The following is a 20,630-nucleotide window of genomic DNA, read 5'->3' as shown; positions in this document are numbered from 1 at the left end:
AAGCTGATTCTCCAGCCCCAGTCAAGTCTTCAGATGACTACAGCCCAGGCTAACAGATTGGCTGCAATCACCTGAGAGACCCCATGCCAGAACCACCCAGCTTTGCTGTTCCTGGATACCTAATCCCCAGAAATTGTGATTGAAGTGTTTTTTTTTTGTTGTTGTTTGTTTGTTTTAAACCATTCAGTTTGAGATAATTCTTGGCACATAAATAAATAATTCTAAACCAAGCATAGTTTTTGGCCGTAACAAAGGTATCCGGCTAAAATATAAAGCCGGTCAGAAAAATTGCAATCTCCTCTTATGAAAACTCTTGAGGCACAAGAAGACTTTAAGGGTTAACTAGAGAGACACTTTGTTGGCCACTAAGATCTGTAGTGGAGTTAATGCAAATGCTGTCCCCTGAAGCCAGGATACCAGTGACCATTTGTGGGAGATTGTTTTAAAACAATGCAGATACCTGAGGGGAATTGAAGATTGTTTGAGACTCTTCAGGTCCCCACATACTCTTCCAGGTTAACAATAACCATAAAACAATAACAACTCAATAATAACTCCCATTTATTTAGAACTTAGTATGTTCTAGGCACTTCATGACTGCTGTACAAATAGCTGTCTTATTTCATCCTCAAATAATCCTATGAAATAAGTGCTATTGTTCTCATTATTCATATGAATGCAGCAAACAAGATTTTGTGCAGTGCCTCTCAAACAGAAATTGATCTTCAAAATCTCCCTGCAAAGGCCAATATCACTGCCTCCATTTTGTAAGTGAACAAACTGAGAGTCACACAGAAAAAGTAATTTTTAAATACATTTTAAATACTTTTCTCTCGGGTGTACAGTTATTTAATAAGTCACTGAGCTAGAATTCGAATCCAAGAATCGGTATAATTCAGAATTTATGTAACTGCAAATCTCAGTTCTTCCCACTATGCCACATGTAGCAAAAGCAATTGACTATCAATAAGGATGTCCGTTGGAAGAAACATACATAACATACAAAATAATGTTAATAATAATGAGATGATGGTGACACCTCTTATGTAAGCCTAATTGTGTTTCTGAGCAGGTTTGCAGCCATGGCGCCTCAGAGACTTACTTTGATGAAAATATTTTGGCGATCCTTTTCCCTGCTCTCGTTTCTAGGTATTTTGGCATTTAGAATGGGATGGGGGATGGAGATCAAAAATTTTTCTCAAAATGACAGAAAACGGATCATTTGCATGGGAATGCCAGCTGGGGAGAAGGGAACATACGCTTGCATTCAGGAAAAGTTTCACAGGATGTAAAAAGAAACCATCTGCTTTTTCTTTTTGTTCTTGTTTAAGAACAGCTTGTGTTTGCAACTCACAATTTAAGACATGGTAATAACCTACAGGACTTTGTGAAGCATGAATCGTACTGCTTTTTTTCCTCTTCATTTTTTCCTACTTATTTTTTCACTCGGTGTTTGCAAAACTCAGAATGCAAAGAGGGTATTTGCATGTTGCAACTTGGATAATAAAATTCTTCTGATCACGGCCCGAGTCTGCCTTTTTTTTGGTGTTTTCTGGGCATTCCAGGATCCTGCGATGAAATCCAGCCAATATGAATCAAGTGTAATGCTCGACTTAGCTATAAGAAACACCCTAGGCTAAGACTGTGGCTCAGTGCACCTCCTGTTCATTCTATGCAGAGAACTATTTCCGTGACCCTGCTTTATCTGCAACAGCACCTGGTAGGGACTTGCAAATCGTTTTTGAAAAAAATAAAGCAGTTTTGTATGTTTACTCTTCTCATTAGCATTCATCTCTGTGGCTTTGATGTGTGCCTTCTTCCCCTGCTGAAGTTTTCTTAATGATTCAGACTTCTCTACTGCTTATATGCAAACCAGTGCAGGAGCTTGCCATTTGCGGGCAGACCGATGGATCCACGAGTGGAGTTTCCAGTGGGAAGGGCTCTAAAGATCCTTCAGGGTCAGCAGTTAGATAATATTGCAAAGGGGTTAAGATAAATCAGACTGTGTGGGTGAAGGTCCTGGATCCCCTGCTTACTAGCTCTGTGACCTCAGGCAAGCTACTTAACCTCTCCGGGAATAATATAATAATAATGTTGTTAGCAGGTTCAATGAGTTAAGTAGAAAGTGCTCAGGACTGTACCTTGAAGTACTAATGGGAAGAACTGGGACCTATGGCAGGAGATCCCCAAAATTTAATAGCACCCTATCATGTTCTCCTACAAGATAAAACACTCCCATGCAGAGACACAGAGTGATGTGATGTACATAAATTTAAAAATATGTGCAATATATATAATTATGAAATTATATATGATATATATAAATATATAAAAAAAATTATACGTACAATTAAACACCTTTCCATTGGGGATTGTAAAGTCTACCCCAGGGTTTCTCAACCTCTGTCCTGTTGACATTTTGAGCCAGATAAAATTTTGTCGTGGCCTGTTCTGGGCACTGGAGGGTGGTTTGCAGCATCCCTGGCCTCTAGATGCTGGTAGCATATTCGTCTCCTATTCTGATAACCAGAAATAGTACCAGATATTGTCAAGTGTACCTTGGGAATCAAAATCACCTCAGCCACCACCGAGCTAACTGATCTTGCCTATCTTTAAAATCTCCAGTTTCTGCGACCCCAAATTGTGATGAGGAGAAAGCAAGGAATATGCAAGCATCTTTGGGTATCACAGTGCAGAAATGTCTGCTTGTTCTGTTTGTATTTAGGCTTCGAGGAACAAATTCAAACTTCACTCTTTGTATGTACGCCCTGTATATGCAGATGTGCTAGATTTATTTGAAAGGAATCACTGCAAACTCATTAAGCACTCAATTTCCTGTCTCTTCGTATGATCCTCCTTTACATTAAGATATTATCTTTTTAATAGGTGCCGGTTAGGGGAGCTCAGGCATGCACACCAGACTAGTGGATTTTCTTTAGAACTGGAAGTTTCTGGGGGAAAAAATGCAAGGGTTAAAACTATTTTGGGAGTGATTTTTGAATTTAATGTTTTGATATTGCATTTTGGAAGTGGCAGCAAAGCCCTTATCAGTTTGTGAATATTAGCACTGCATTCATTAGCCTTTTCTAGAGGTTTTAAAAAGCTCACATTCATCAAATAGTTTAAATATAGTTTAAATTATTCCCATGTATTCACATCTTTCCAAGTATCTAATTGACTCTTCCATCAAATTCAACAGATTTAGATGCAAAATTTTGTTTTCTTTTGTTTTCTAATGTTCAAATGAACACTTTGTGTGACATGAGCTAGAAACACGATTGCAGTCAAGATGGTAGGGGGTTTTCATACCTTGATTGGTTCTTTCAGGCTGTGAAAGCATAGCAACAATCAATGAAACGACAAATAGGCAACACCAACACAGACATGGCCAGTCTTGGGGACAGGATATACATCTCCTTGAGCTGGCCTCCTGGCCTGGAAACGGGCACTCCTGGCTGGAGGGACACTGGTGCGGGTAACTGAGTCAAACGTGGCAAGGGAGGGTGGGAAAGCAGAGCCAGGCTTGTGGCTTGGAGACAGGTGCAGTGCAAGTTTGAGAAAAGAGCTGAAAAGGGAACTCTAGAGAGGGATGCCAGGGGCTATGAGCTTCAGAAAGCTGAAGACCTAGGGCAATATGAAGCCACGGTCTCAGCCTTGAGACCAGGGATTGAATGAAAGCACCCCTCACTCAATGGCTGGATCTGGGATATCCCCATTGTCTACACAGACGTGGAATCTCAAATTGCCATTAAAAGACTGATGCGAGACTGGGCACTCAGAGGATTAGGTAAGGGCATATACAAACGGTGTGTGTGTGTGATCACAGAGAGTGAAAACAATAAAAATAAGATGATCCATTCCACTCAAAGATTGTGTATGCATCTCCAGTAAGTTCGGATGTGCTGAGTCAGAATAGTTCCCAAACCAAGCACTTGAAGGTGTCTAGTGCCAAGGAAGCCTCAAGATAAATCATTAGAACAATGAAATCTGGAAAAACCTAGTGCAAGGCAACAACTACTCCCTGAGTGTGTAACATGCACTGTGCATGATGCCTTGCACGTACGGAGACGTACGGAGCTTATGTTCTGATGGCATTGCTTAAGATGCTCAAATCAGAAACTACATCCACAGGAAGGATAAGAAACTCCAAAACAAAAACAAGCAACAACGAAATAAGAAACATGGAACTCGAATAGAAATCTTAGAAATGAGAAGCGTCATCATTCAAATAAGGCATTCCGTAAATGGCTAAATTCTGGAATGGATATTGTCAGAAAGAATTTGTTTTGCCAATATAATACCAAGATTACCCTGATACAGAAAAGGGTTTAAAACTATGAATGACTAATTAGATGTCATGAAGACTGAGAGTTTCCAAATATGTGTGTTAAAGAGTAATTTTTAAAAAGGTTGAAAAAATTCTTTTTATACAGATATAAAATGAACGTGTTCAAGATGTAACTCATTACTAATGAGGGGATCTGTAAAACATTAGGTAGGACTGGCTTGAAGAAGAAATGAAAGAAGGACACATTTATATTGAGCAAGGGATTGTTGAAACTAATTTACAAATAGACGATGCAAAACAGGCTTTTTCCGTGCAGAGTTGAGGGGCAAGTAAATTGAACCTCCCTGGCCAGAATTTTCATATCTATGGATAAGAATTCTTCTGCATTGCTATTAGTTATTTACAGTTTGTACTGCGATAAAAACAGCTCAAAGGCAGTGAATGGCTAGAATATCAGACAACCCGGAAGACAATGCTCAAAGGCACCGGCCGGCAAACTATCTCTTGGGCCAAAGGCAGCCTTCAGTTTTATTGGAACACAGCCACTCCCACCTGTTTCTACATGTTGTCTCTGGCTGCTTCGACAGCACAGTGGTGGAAATGAATAGTTGCAAAGGGGTCATATGACCCACAAAGGCTAAAACATAGTCACTTTCTGGACCTTTAGAGAAAGTGAGCCTATTCCTGTTCAGAGCACCGCAGTTTTCTACTGGATCACATTTTCTCAACATGAACAATAGAGTTCTAAAAGAAAGGGATGGTAAAGAAGCAATATTTAAGAAGAAGAATTGATGTGGTTTTTTTTTTTTTCCCCTAGAATTGAAGTTAGACATGAATCCTTAAACCAATATTTCACTCTGAGAACAGATACATAAAATTAGATTTACCCAGATACAGGAGAAAAACTGCAAACATTAACAGAGGCAGGGAAAAAAATTAAACGGGAGAGAATACAGTTTGAATTAGAAATATAATGGAAAAGTATTTTACATGTGTTATCTGATCTCATTTTTATAATTATTCTAGGAGTAGGCACTGATATTGCCATCAGTTTTTAGCAACGGACAAACTGAGATCAAAGTAACTGGTAGAGCTCAGAACAGATCTTGGGTCTTCTGGCTCAAGGAGATTCGGGCCACTGTATTTGGCTACTTTGTTATTATAAAGAAATAGATTTTTTTTTAAAGGGTAACATGTGTCCTTAATTAGGAAACACAGGAAGAGAAGTCAAGTAGCTGATTGAGTTCTGTAGAGAGTTTTGCCACTAAGAAATAGAAATGCGAAGAACAACTGGCTAGAGGGAGCTTGCCCCAGATTCAAGAATTGGAAGAGTGACAGCGGAGAATGGAATGGGTGGGGGGCAGTGGGAAATGGGGCTAAAGACCAGGTAAGGCTTTGCAGGCTTTGCAGGCTGTGCTAAGAATTTCGCGTTATTTCTAAGAGCCATGTGAAGATATTGAAATTTTAAAAACAATGAGAGAGGTGGGTGAATTGATCTGATTTACATCTTGAAAAGAGCTTTTGGGCTGCAGAGTGAGGAGTGGTGTGGAAATGGACCAGAATGGATGCGGGAGACCCATTAGAAAGATACTGATATCTAACAGCCAAGATTATTATATGCCCAGAGGAAGCAGCTAGCCAAATAATGGTGCGAACTTGTAGTATTCAAACTGGGAGTGGAAGATACAGAGTATGGGCATGAGTATTTCCATAGGGAATCTTTGTCTCTTTCTCTGGCTTGGTCTTTCTCTTATGTTCTTCAGTATTTGGACTTATCAGCAGGTGGAATAAACTTCCATTGTTCTGGGTGCCTGAATTCCCATTGGAGGATGATGCTGTGATTGATTCTGTTTGTGTTCTGCAGGTGAGTGTGCTTTGTGCTTATCTCCAGTATAGCACTTTTCACGTTGAATTGTAATACCCAAAGTACCTGGCCTTCCCAATTAAGAAGAACCTCTTGAGAATGAAGACTTTGTCTTATTTACCTTTGCATCCCCACTGCCCAAAACTGCTGACCAAAAATAGTCATTCAATACAAGTTGTTGGCTAAATGAATGGGATTCAATTATGTGGAACAGAGTGTTTTCTTCTGCCAATTTTAGCAGCTCTCTTCATTTACATGTTTCTAGACTGACACTAATTCCCAGGCTCCTTAGGGACTAAAAACCTTCCGTAATAATGCTATTATTCATTTAAGTCACCAGTGTTTCTTACATAAAATATACAGGCCAATATAAATGCCTTGAATAACACAGATGCGCTTGAATTCTGCTATAGGTATTAGCTCGATGATAAATTAATAATGACACTAAGCCACAGCGTCTCATACGTTGGACTTTTGAAACATGTATTATTTGTTTATATTTCCCTCCACAAGATGCTTTTTGTATGACGCGGCCAAAACCTCTCTGGGTCTCAATTTCCTCAGTTACAAACCCGGAGATAATATTTATCCACTTTGACAGATCTTGTAAGGATAAATGAGAAAATATGAAGTATGTTCATGGTATAGTAGGTTTTTATTTTTATCTATTATTTTTATTATTTTTTCTATTATTTTTTCTTTTTTTCTATTAATCTATTATTTTTATACTTCCACCTTTTGTTTCTTTTCTTTCTTCTTCTTCCTTTTTTTTTTTTTTTTTAGTTCACTATGTCCCCCTCATGCCATGGCTTACTTAACTGGCTGGGTCTCCTTTTTAATTCTTTTAACTTGCATTACTGAATCTGCTCCAATATTTGCTCTGTTGCCTTTTATGCCGCTAGGGAGAATAAAGTCAGAAGACCTATGTCCATCTGTCATGAACACATTGATTTCAAACGGGTCCCTCCCCCCAATTTTCCCTTAAGAGAAGGCAATTCAAATTTCTCTCATTTTTCTAACCCATCCATGGTTAGTTACCTCTTTTCTGCACTGCCTGCAAATCTGCAGATGGTACTGAACTCCTTCGTTCTCCTGTGCTGTTATATCAGATGTATGCCGTCCCGGGAAACTGGGCAGAATCAGCCCGGTGGCTAGCTGGAAATAATAGAGCCTTCTGTTGCAGGCACTGATTTGCAGGGTTGGCGTTTCTGAACTTAGGACGGGCAGATGCATTCATTACTTCCTCACCCGACACCCCAGTGGCTCTGCATTTCCTTTAATCATCCATTTTGTATGTTTCCACTTGCCCAATGTAATTTTAATAGGCTATTATTTTGAGTCCCAGGTGAGAATTCCTTATGTTGGAATTTCCAAAAGCAGTTTTGTGCGCTTTGGTTGGTTTCAATTGTCAGATGAAACCCCTCTTAAGGTAAACATTTTAATAAACAAACTCTCCTCGCCTGGGTGGTAATGCTAAGTTGAAATGGATGCATTAGCAATCTTTGCCTTTGTTCTTGGGGCTCTAACAGCTCATTCGGGGCATCATTCGGCTTTGTTCTCAGTGTCGTATTAAGGAGTTAGAAGTGCTCACCCTCTAAGTTGGAACTCGGGTGTCTTTCTGTTCTGAATTCTCCTGGAATTTGTGTTTCTACTCACATTATCTTATAGACTTAGGCAAGACATGAGGGAAGGAGCACTTTATACATCCTGATAAACACAAGCACGGGATCAAGGAGAAACTCTGCCAAGGTTGCTAATTGAAATTGTCTAGGGAAGGATTGCTCAGACTTTAATCTGTAGAGGAATCACTTAGAGATCTTGTTAAAATTTGGTTTCTGATTCAGTAGGTCTGGGCCCTCAGATTCTCCGTGTCTGACACATGTTAAGATGCTCCCGGGGGGTGTCAACGCTGCTGGCTTGTGGCTCTGGCTGCAGCTGAAAGTATGTCCCCTAGCTTTCCCTTCCTGCTATCATGATTCTCACCTTCATTATGCCACCAGGGGATGCTGAGAAACAGCCAGGTTTGGGAACTGTGTTAGCGTCCCAGGGCTGCCACAGCTGATAACCACAGACTAGGTGACTCGTAACAGCAGAAACTTGTCCTCTAAGAGTTCTGGAGGCCAGAAGTTCCCAGTGACGTTCTCAGCAGGACTGTGCTCTCTCCAGAGGCTCTAAGGGAGATCCTGTTCCTTGTCTCTTCCAGCTTCTGATGCTTCTCAGCATTCCTTGGCTTACGGCTGCTCACTCTACTCTCTACGCCTGTCCTCACACGACCTTCACTTCCTCTGCATGTCAGTCCTCTGCATGTCTGTTTTAAGGACACTTGTCATTGGATTTTGGGCAGTATTGGGATTCTTTAGAGAAACAGAACCAATAGGATGGAGATATATATATATATATATATATATATATAATCAGCAAAGACCCTTTTTCCATTTAAGTTCATGTTAACAGATTCTGGGAGGTTAGGACATGGACATCTTTTGGAGGGGCCGCCATTCAGCCCACCATAAGAATCACGTGATTAAGTGATCTTTGTAATGTCTCATTCAAGCCAGGAATCCTACAGTTCTAAGTAGGAAAATTGTTCGTTTTTAAAAATTGAAGTATAACTGACATACAATAGCCTGTTAGTTTCAGGTGTACATCATAGCGATTAGATATTTTCATACATTTATGAAATGATCCCACCATGTCTAGTTACCATCTGTCACCATACAGAGTCGTTACAATATTGACTCTATTCCCTATGCTGTGCATTACATCCCCATGACTTCTTTATTTTACAACTGGAAGTCTGTTACTCCTCTTAATCCCCTTTGCCTGATTTGCCCAACCCCTAACCTCCCCCCCCACCCCGCCCCGCCCCGGAAACCGACAGTTTGTTTCTAGTATCTATGAGTCTGTTTTGTTTGGTCTGTTCATTTGTTTTTTAGATTCTACATATAAGGGAAGTCATATGGTGTTTGTCTTTCTCTTTCTGACATTTCAGTTAGCATAATGCCTTCTAGGTGTATCCCTGTTTTGTAAATGGCAAGATTTCATTCTTGAAAATTGCACTCTTAATGTAGGAATGAGGATGTTTTTGCCCTCTCAGATATCAGCGCTTTGTGAATGTCTGTAGAAGACAAGGGCAGACTGGAGAGGACTAGAATATATCCATATAAGTGTTCAATTGGAGAAACAAAATCAAGTATAGGAGGAAGGTAGAGCTGAGACTAAGAGCCAAAGACAGCGGAAGCCAAGACGACCATAAAGAAACTGAGTATTTGCTTCCACCTGAGTCAACATCTCTGCCAGCACTTTTCTGAAAGGCACACGGATCACCTGGGAGGGGCTGGAGCGTCTGCATGTCTAGTAATCCCCCAGGTGCTGTCAACGCTGCTCTTCCCTGGACCATACTGTGAGCAGCAAGGGCATAGGCTGGGCAAAAAGGTGTAAAGGCTATTAACTGAAACGGGTATACATGGCTAGGGAGAGGCACCTTCAGGTCAGCCAAGAACTGAAGGGGCCACGTGCCTTCTTTTTGGCCTCCTTACAAAATTCAAGTATAATGTTGCCAAACTTCTGGCTTTTCAAGAGAATCTGTATTTTTATACAAAATTTCTTTATTTATCAGTGTTGGCAACTGGTTCCCAAAATTCAAAAACCACCAGTGAAACAAATAAAACTGTATTTTAAAAATGACTGCCATTGCTCAACCTCTGGCAGGTGAGTCTTTTATGCCCCATATGTAAATTGAGCTGATCTGTGACGCTTTTTGTACATAATACTAATTATTAAAATCATTGATGCTGATAAACTAAAGGATAAAAGAAGACCAACGTTTACTATGAAGTGTTAAACTAGCTTGAATTCTGTTTTACACAGCTCTCCAAATGGGTAGCTGTTCAGAACACACCATGTCAAGAAGGAAATGAGACATTCCAAGGGCTATTAACTACTCTACCAGAGATCTTGGAAGATCACTGCAGTGTTATTTAGTGTCGATGTTTATTTAATTCTGGTGCAGAAGGGCAAATTTACCATGTTCAATGGTCCTCAAACTCACACTGCTTACACGAGTGTGGCTTAATGACCCATTGACAGTAGACTATGGTGTTACCCTATAAAATAAATAGTGACAGGAGAGAGGACAGCCTGGAGTCGTTATTTTAATATATTATACTAAAGAATATTTTTCTTTGTTGATAGAACTCAGAGTTAGCACGGTTTATCAGTTGATTTGTTTGATAGGACAAAGTGAAGCTGGACATGGTAATTGACATCCTCCCGTCTTTCCCTGGTCATAATCTGCTATGAGTATAGATTAATGAATCCTACTTTGTCCAATCTTCCGAACAATGCTAGATAATCTGTCAAAAGCTAAATGGTATAGCTTAGGTGGTTCTGTAAGAATATCACTATCCCGGGGTGCCTGGGTGGCTCAGTCAGTTAAGCAGCTGCCTTCGGCTCAGGTCATGATCCTGGGGTCCTGGGATCGAGCCCCATGTCTGGCTCCGTGCTCGGCAGGGAGCCTGCTTCTCCCTCTCCCTCTGCCGGCCTGTCTGCCTACTTGTGATCTCTCTCTCTCTCTCTGTCAAATAAATAAATAAAATCTTAAAAAAAAAAGAATATCACTATCCCTTTCCATATTTGATATAGAGCTTGAGATTTTAAAAGTTACAGACATTAAAAAAATTTAAAAAATTATAAAAGCTACAGACATTGATGTAAATGCCACGTCACAAGGGATGTAGAATATACAGTTGCCAAAGGTGCAAGAACTATAGCAATCGTGTCTGGGAACTCTCCATGGGAAATTAAAGGGCCATTACATACATTTCACCGTAATGGAGTATAAAGAATATGATTTAACTGGAAGAAGAAACTGCATCATAATATAGTCAGATATTATAGCTTTATTATATAAAGCTTAGAGCTACTCCAAATGTTCCTGAAAAGCCTTGCGAAAGTATCCTACCCGTAGCACAGAGATCACTTGTGCTCTGCAGAGCTCAGAAGTGACCCAGCTTCAGGATCTGTGGTTGAACTCAGGCTTTGCGAACTTTACAAGGATGTCTGAGTGAGAGATTGAAATATAGAAAAAGATTTTGGCTTTATTTTTTACCCTACTTGGCTGTTTGCAAGAAGAGTTTGTTTATTTTTTAAATAAGAAGTAGGAAAAAAAAATCTCATCAGAAAACCCAGTAGGCAATCTGTGAAGTTTAACATAAACAAAACAGAACAACAACAACAAAAAGCAATTGGAAAAAGACAGGCCAAAGCATGTGGTCCTGTTTACCTGAGCAGTTTACTGTGAGCTGCCAATATCATAAGCCTGTTACTTTTACTAGAATTGATAGTGGCTTCCTGGAAGCCTGATTTAGGAGTAAGTCTGAGGCTGATCATTAGTTCCCTGGGAAAGAGTGCCATGATTGATTAGCAATGTCTGCCTTGAGCACAGGAGGGAAGTATAGGTAACATACATGCCATATATTTGCATAGATATTTTGTATTAATGCTTGAAGGGATTCTTTAACTTGGAGCTTTATTAAAAAAAAGTACAAAGATAGATTGAGAATGCCTGAACCCTCTCCATCCAGAGAGAACTAAATATAATTTATTAGGCAAATGACAATAAATATGATATACACAGACCACATGGAAAAAACAAAAACTGATTTTGACATTGGCAATGGATAAATTTCAGATCTTTGCAAATCTGCTGTGAAAATCCCATAGGAACAGTTCATGAGAGTTAGTACATACTGAATAGCACCAGTGTGAGGATGCTGAGTTGTTGACTGGGGCCATCTACCTAGCCAGGTGACTTGGTCTTGCATATCAATGATCATGATGTAAATGCAGGCCTCTGAAAATGCACAATGTACATCAGGTTATGAAGCTTCAATACCACTCTCTGTGTAGGCAGGATGATGCCTAAAATGCCCACAGCCTAATCCCTGGGAACATATGAATATGTATATTATGTAGCGAAAAGGACTTGGCAGATTTTAAAAGTGGAAGATTATCTGGGATTATCCAGGTAAGCTTCATATCATCACATGAGCCCTTAAAAGCAGAGATCTTTCTCTGGTTGAAGGCAGAGAGATGCAGAGGGGACATGGGAGAGATTTGGAGCAAGAGGGACTCAGCCTGCTGCCTGCTAGAAGCGGCTATGGGGAAGCATGAGAAGGAATGTGAAAGCTTCTAGGAGAAAATAGCTGTCCCCACCTGACAGCCACCAGGATGTGGGGACCTCAGCCCTACAACCACAAAGAATGACATTCAGCCAATAACTTGAATAAGCCTGAAAGTGAATCCTTCCCAGAACTTCCAGATAAGAGTCTAGCCTGGTTGACACCTTCATTTCAGTCTCGTGAAACTAAGTAGAAGATACACCTGAGCCATTTTGTACCCAGACTTTTGACCCCCTGGAGCTATGCATAATAAATAGGTGTTGTTTTAAGCTGCTGAAATTGCAGTAATCTGTTACAACAACAATAGAAAATTAATATACTCTCAAATAGTTGAAACTGATACGTGAAGGTCTTAAGTATCAAAGATGTTATATTAAGGTATATACCATCTACAGTAGATAAACCCTGAATCTTAGTGGCTTCATACCATACATTTTCTCACTCATGTCATGGCTAAGTGCAGGTTGGTAGATTGTTCTGGTTGGCTCCTCTTGAAAGCAGAATCCCAAGGGTGGGGCCATCATCTCTAGCAATTGGAATTCCTAAATACTGCAGAGAAGAAACAACAGTGTACCCAGTCATGCAGGCCTATAATGTGACATTGCTTCCTAGAGGAATATTTCTATACCTCACTGGCTAGAAACCAGTCATTTGACTACAACCCACAAAGAAGAATGAGAAATTTGTTTTTGATTTTGTGTGTGTGTGTTTGTATGTGTGTGTGTGTGTGTGTGTACAAGAAAAAAAAATGTGGTTGGTGAGCATTGAGCCAATCTTTGCCACAAGTATATTCTTTTTAGAATCTGGCTCCTTCATTAACTAGCAATCTCCCTTTATGAGGGAAGCAATGGAATATATATCTGGATTTGAATAAAGGAATTGCTTTTTTTCTGGTTTGTTGGAAGTCATTTATTTGCCATCATTCTGATCATTCATTATTTGCTAATTCTTGAAACTGTTCCAGTTGAGTCCATGTCCTCTGCTACCTTATCAATGTTGACATTGCTGCTGTGGTTCCTTCGAACTCTATTCTACTGAAGAGCATTCTTGGCTTCCTTGTCCTAAATTCCTTCACATTTTTTAAAAAGGCATTCTTTAGACTATTTTAAGTGCGCATCAAAATTGAGAGAAAAGTACAGAGGTTTCCTGTATACCATAAGAGTTTGTCCCCACACATGCACAGTCTCCTCCATTACCAACGTCCTTCACCAGAATGGCACACTTGTTACAATCAATGAACCTACAATGACCATCATAACAACCCAAAGTCCCCAGTTTACCTTAGGGCTCACTCTTGCTGTTGTACATTCTATGGACTTGGACAAATGTATAATGACACGTATCCATCATGATAGCATCGTGTACAGGTTTTTCACTGACTTAAAAATCCTATCCATCCTCCACCCAACCACTAACAACCAATGATCATTTTACTGTCTCCACAGGTTTGTCTTTTCTAGGATTTCATAGAGTTGATCATACATGATCAACCTGACTTCTCAGGTTGGCTTCTTCTATTCGGTAATATGCATCAAAGTTTCCTCCATGTCTTTTCATGACTTGATAGCATTTTTTAAGAGCCAAATAATATTCCTTTGTATGGATGTATCATAGCTTTTCCATTTACCTACTCAAAAAAACATCTTGGTTGCTTCCAAATGTTAGCAGTTACAAAGAAAGCTGCTGAGGTTTTGTGTGGACATGTTTTCAATTCCTTTGGATAGATACAAAGGAGCATGATTGTTGGATGAAGAAATCAGTTCTTTCCAACCTGATCTATAGCTACTATGCAATCCCAGTCAAATTCCAAGCAACTTATTTTCTGAATTCTAGAGTTTATATGGAGAGGCAAAAGATCCAGAATAGTTAACACAATATTGGAAGAGAAGACAAAATTGAGGGATTGACATTACCCAACTTTGAGACTTGCTATAAAGCTACAGTGATCAAGACAGAGTTTGGTAAAAGAATAGACAGATAGACCAATGGAACAGAATAGAGAGCCTAGAAATAGGCCCACATAAATGTGGTCAACTGATCTTTGACAAAGGGGCAAAGGCAATGCTGAGACAGAGAGTGTTTTGATCAATGGTCCTGGAAAAACTAAACATTCACATCAAATCATCATCATCATCATCAGACCTTACATCACAAAAATTAACTCAAAGTGGTTCACAGGCCTAAATGGAAAATGCAAAACTATAAACCCCTTAAAGGTAAGATAGGAGAAGACCTAGATTACTGCGGGTATGGTGATATCTTTCTAGAGATAAAACTGAGGGCATGATCCATGAAGGAAACACAGGATGGACTGAACTTCACTGAACTTAAAATTTTCTCTGTGAGCAACACTGTGAAGGGAAGGAGAAGACAAGCCACAGCTGGGAGAAAATATTTGCAAAGACACATCCAATAAAGGATTGTTATCCAAAATCTACAAAGAACTCGTAAACTCGGGTGCCTGGGTGGCTCAGATGGTTAAACATCTGCCTTCGGCTCAGGTCATGATCCCAGCGTCCTGGGATCGAGTCCCGCATTGGGCTCCCTGCTCAGCAGGGAGCCTGCTTCTCCCTCTGCCTCTTTCTCTCTGTCTCTCATGAATAAATAAATAAAATCTTTAAAAAAAAAAAAAAAGAACTCGTAAACTCAGTAAGGAAAAAAAATAGGCCAAAGATCTTAGCAGACCCCTCACCAAAGAAGATATATAGATGGGAAATAAGCATACAAAATGATGATCCACATCATACGTCATCAGGGAAATGCAGATTAAGTCAATGATGAGACACTACCACACACCTATTAGAATGGCCAAAATCCAGAACACTGACAATACTAAATGCTGGCGAAGATGTGAAGCAACGGGAACTCTCATTCATTGCTGGTGGGAATGCCAATGGTACAGCCATTAGGGAATATGTTTTAGCTGCTTCTTACAAAACTGGACATGCATTTACCCTTCTTTATTTTTAAATGTTAGCCTTCATCAGCTGCTCTTTCTGCATGGTGCTCTCCATGGTCCGAGCTTCTCTTTCTGCTTTCTGTCTCTCTGACCTTGTGCTGTGATGGTGGAGGGGAAGGGATGTGAGCAGAACACTTCCTTTAACCCTGCACTACCCTCTCGTCCTGCTTTTGAGGTGAAGGTAACAGTTTCCTGGCGGGTAGAACATAAAATAGCATCCAACACTGCAGAGAAGTCATCACTTTTGACAGTTCCTGTCACTATTTTCTTCTCCTTCTCTCTACTCTCCTGCTCCTCATACAATTGTCTGGACTGTTTCTTTCTAATCCTGTATGCTTTCAAAGGACAGTCTACACTAATACCAGAGAACCAGTGTGTCTGATCTTACCCTTCTCTAAGTTTTTAATAATTTAATAGATTTAGCACATTCATCACCTACTGCAGGGGTTCTCATCCTCAGCACCCTGATATGTTGGGCTGAGTAACTGGTGTGTGTGTGTGTGTGTGTGTGTGTGATGTCCTGTGCATGGTAGGATGTTTTGCAGCATCCTTGGAGTCTATTAGATACCCAAAATAGTCCTGAGCTGACAACCACAAATAGCCCCAGGTATTGCCAAATACTACCTGGAGGAAAAAAGCCCAAGTTGAGAACCACTGATCTACTGTAAAGCTCCCAGCCAGTTGGGCTTATTTCACTGATGTTTGGATCATATTTCTAAGTAGACCACCGTTCCCTCTCCAAGGAGCAAAGCACATTCAAAGCAAAGCACATTCTAGCCTCACTCAGTTTCATGATGAAGGCAAAAAATTGTGCTTTCTATGGGGAAGTCCTACTCATACTCAGCAGATTGGGACTCAGTGAAGCCTTTCTCCAACTTTGAAAAGCCTAATTAAATAAGAAGATTCAGCTGGAGGATTTGTAGTTGTTAGTGATCACTTCCAGCTCTGTTGTATTCACAGCCAGAAAGAACTTGAGCAAACATGGCCATATCCTGCCCAGAGGACTGAATTCTGAAAGGCCTGCTGTGGCATCTCTCCCGTGCCTCTGTGTCCCAAAATGTGGTCCTCATAGGCTTTAGTACACAAGATGATTTTAGGCGGTACAATGTACACCATTCAACTGCAATTGAGATATGTGTTTGTCTTAATAATATATTGTACCTGGGGGCGGGATGCAAAACCAGCACACCAAACTTAGAGCACAGGTTTTATTTAAAATAAATGTATGCAGTTATGTATATAGGTACAAAAAGTGAGCTGACTTAAGGAAAGTAATAGGACAGGGTTCATACATATGTATACTTCTTATTGCTACTATAACAAATTATCACTACTTAATGACTGAAAAGAACACAATTTTACTATCTTGCCATTCTGGAAGTCAGAAGCCCAAAATGGATCTTGTGGGATAAAATCAAGGTATTGGCAGAGCTGTGTTCTTTCTGGAGGATCTGGGAGAATCCATTCCTCTTCCCTCACATTTTCCAGCTCCCGGAGGTGCCCCCATTCCTTGCTTTGTGCTTCCTTCCTCCCTCTCCAAGTGCATTGTTCCAACCTATGCTCCTCAAGTCGCTTTTTCTTTTCCTGACTTCCATCCTCTTGCCTCTGTCTTATTACCTTGGTTCACCCGGATAATGTTGGATAAACTTCCAAACTGAAATCCTTAATTTAATTTCATCTCAAAGTCCCTCTTGCCATGTAAGGTAACATATTCACAAATCCTTGGGATTAAGACATAGACATCTTTGTGGGGAAGGGCATTATTCAGCACATCACAACATTTAAGACGAAGTTGCCAAGGTGATATAGGACTGAATAAATGGCACTTGGGAAACCCTGTTTTAGTTCATGCTTCCTTTGTAGCAAATTACCCCAAAACTCAGTGGCTAAGACATACTTATTATCTCACAGTTTCTGTGGGGCAGGAATCCGGTAGCAGCTCACTTGGGTTCTCAGTCTCAGAGTGTCTCTCAAGACTACACCCGAGGTATTAACTGGGACCACAATCATCTCAAGGTTCAACTGGGATAGGGTCTGCTTCCAAGTTCACTCATGGTTGTGGGTGGGATTCAATTCCTTGTGGTTGAAGTGAGGTCTCAGTTCCTCATTAGCTGCTGGCTGGTGGTCCTCCTCCTGGTCTCATGGGCCTCTCGATGGGCAACTGGCAACTATGTCTTTGTCCAAGTGATCAAGTAAAAGACTGAGAGAACATGAGCAAGATGGGAATCAGTTTCTATAACCTGATTCCAGAACTGACATCCCCTCACTTGTGCCACATTCTCTTCATTAACACGAGGCTCTAGATTCAGCCTGAGCTCTTAGAGCATTACACAGAGCATGAATCCAGGTAGTAGGAACATTGGCATTCCAGAATCTTCCTCTATCCTTGTCTTAGGTCCTAATTTTTCTGCTAACATACCTGATATGAAACTCTGCACTTTAGCAGAAAAGTGACTACTCTATAGATTTGCATTCCTCCAGGAATTTGGGAGTTCCCACCTCTGTTTTTAGTGTCTCAACTATGAAGATCTATGTTGGCATTGGCCCTCTTGGTTTCCCTTGGGGTTGTGGGCCCTTTCCCTGTGTGCCCTTGCCTGTTTCCAAATATCCTCCTTTGTGTTCCCACTAGATTCCTAAATCAATGATTGTCTTTAAAAAGATTAATGCTATACATTGTTTAAGAAGACTCACGTACAAGAGAAAAAAAACACATAAATACATTTTCTTAAAGTAAATGAAACCCAAATCTGAGCTCCTGCTCTTTAGGGTGTTGGGCAATTGAATCCCAGAAATATTTTGGGCAGGAATAGCTCTCTCCACCTCTATTTAATGAATCAGATTCTTAAATATCTGTGGCTTCCTCCATTACTTCATCTCTCTGTCTGTCCTTCAATATCCCAATCCCTTTTCTCACAACCTTCTGGATTTTATTCTGACAATCAAGGGTTTTTGAAAAAATGCATGTTCTATAGCTGGTTAATTTACGTTCTGATTTGCGTGAAGTCTAAAATAGTCAAAGGATAAAAAAATAAAATAGTCAAAGGAGTCTGGCTCTTTCATGAAACCAGATGGTAAAAAGGATTGGAGAATGTTTCTTACAAAGTGTGAGGGTCAGTTAATTTCTGTCTCTGTTATGATGCACTGGAGATAAACCTCATGAATTTAATTTGGTGACCTTTTGCAGCTGTCAGGCCTCAATAATTTTTACCTGTTTTGATATTCCCCCAAATTGCTGAGGACATTATAACATAAAGAGCTAGTGAATATGCATAAATCTGTGGGATCTTGTGCAGTGGTTTATGAGGGTGGAAGAGCATGGAAAGGTGGGTCCTGCCCTCTGGCCCCTGAAGGGATCACATTCTTTGGAGATAACGTGAGTTTGTACATAAACAGTACTTTTTTTCCCCCATTTGCTTTGATTTATATTTACTGATAATAACCAATTATCCTGAAAATTCAAAGAGCTTTAAAAGAAGAGCACACAATGTTTTTTATTTATCAAAGGGGAACAGGGGCTTAAAAAATAACTGTGAATCTATTTTCTTGCTAGCGGTCTTTGAGTCAAATACTAGGCACATATCAAGCTCCTTCTACATTTCAAAATGGCAGAAACATTCTATAACCTTCTTTATGGCTTGCTATCTTCAGCCCCACCTCTCATGAAGAATTTCATGTTTTAAAACTATTGAATTTTCCTTGATATAAAAATAAATGTAGAAATTAGTATGAGGAAGGCAAAGAAAACATTGCATTTTTATTGCCCTCTAAATATTTTACAGTTTTTTTTTTATAATCTTGTAGAATGGCTCCATAGATCATTTTGTAAAAAATGACTTTCTTGGCAAATTTCAAATCAGGATGGGAGTGTCTTATTTTCAAAGTGATCATTTATACCTAGACTACTCTCTACTGTGTTAAACAGCCCTAGTAAAAAATGATATTACTGTTATATACTAAGAAATGTGCTTTTTACCTGAGTAAGACATTAAACAAAAATGAAAAAGGCCTGCCCTGGAATCGAAATACCATTTTCTTGAAATAGTGACTTCTTGGTTTTTTGCTGAACAAAGTATATATTATACCCAAATCAGTGGCCAAGTTTTTGCTGATTAAATCATCTTGAACCTCCTCAGCATTCCTGTCAAAAGACAAAACAAAGCAACAACAAAAGCCACCACCACAACAAACAACAAAAGTAAACACAAAATGTGATCATTTAGAAAACAATCAAGATCTGGTGCCTTAAGGGAAATTGTTCCGTATGGAAATTGAGATAATCAGTTCTCCAACATTCACGTTGTCTTGGAGGAGCTTTGTACCTATGAATAACCCCTGTTGGAGATGGTCTGCCACATTCTTGGGGTAGATGACATTTTATTGTCTAAGGACAGTGGATGATCCTGCTGCTCATTCAGGGACATTTGCTGAAGCCAGGGGAGAAGGACTATGGAAACAGACATGCTGGAGTATCCCAAGTATCCTGAACTTCCTGCTGAATTCCTCCCTTGCTTACCCTCCCTTTATTTTACTTTTCATTTTTTATTTTGTTTTATGTTACTTTAATCTAATTTAACTCTATTTTATTCTAATTTCTTCTTGCCCCTCAATTGCCCCCTGCCCCACATCTTCTTCAGACACGAACCTTGGTTAACATACGATAAGGTTTGCAAGCACAGTGTTTTGGGATTCCACCAACGCTACCCATCATGGAGGCACAAAAATAGGCATAATATCCTGACTGCCAGTTCCCACTCATGACACCAATTGCTGCCTGTGCTCATGTGTCAAGAGCATGTCCCCAGCCTTCCTGCCCTATGAGACCCTGGCCCTGCTTTAATGGAGAGTCACTGGTCTTCATTGCTCCCTGAGGTGCAGAAGCCAAATAAAGATTTTAACCTCAATATGAATCACTTAAACCACTTTTTTTGATACCAGTATTTCTTCTTTCCATTCTCTGATCTTAGTTATAGATCTGCAACCTATTACCCTTTAATGTGTACATGAGTTTAGAAGTAAATATGACTACAAAACAAGTAAATATGACTATGGCATCTTTTCTCAAAAACAATTTAGTTCAATCTATTGATTTTCCTAGTCATCTAAAGATTAATATATCAATGTCACATTTCGTTCTTAACTTTGGCATTTCCTTTCTAACTCAGACTCAGATGCATCTTTGCTGAGCTATCTACTGTTTCTGCTTCCAAATCACCTCAATAATATATGTTATCATCCATGGTTTAATGATTTTACTCTTAAGTAAATTTATTTTTATATATATATAAAATATATATATATATTTTATATATAAACTAATCCATTGTAAATAGGTCAAAT

Source organism: Mirounga leonina, unplaced genomic scaffold (genome assembly GCF_011800145.1).
Source record: "Mirounga leonina isolate KUSES-001 unplaced genomic scaffold, KU_Mleo_1.0 Mir_195, whole genome shotgun sequence".
Classification (NCBI taxonomy): Eukaryota; Metazoa; Chordata; class Mammalia; order Carnivora; family Phocidae; genus Mirounga; species Mirounga leonina.
Note: the sequence above shows the minus strand (reverse complement) of the source record.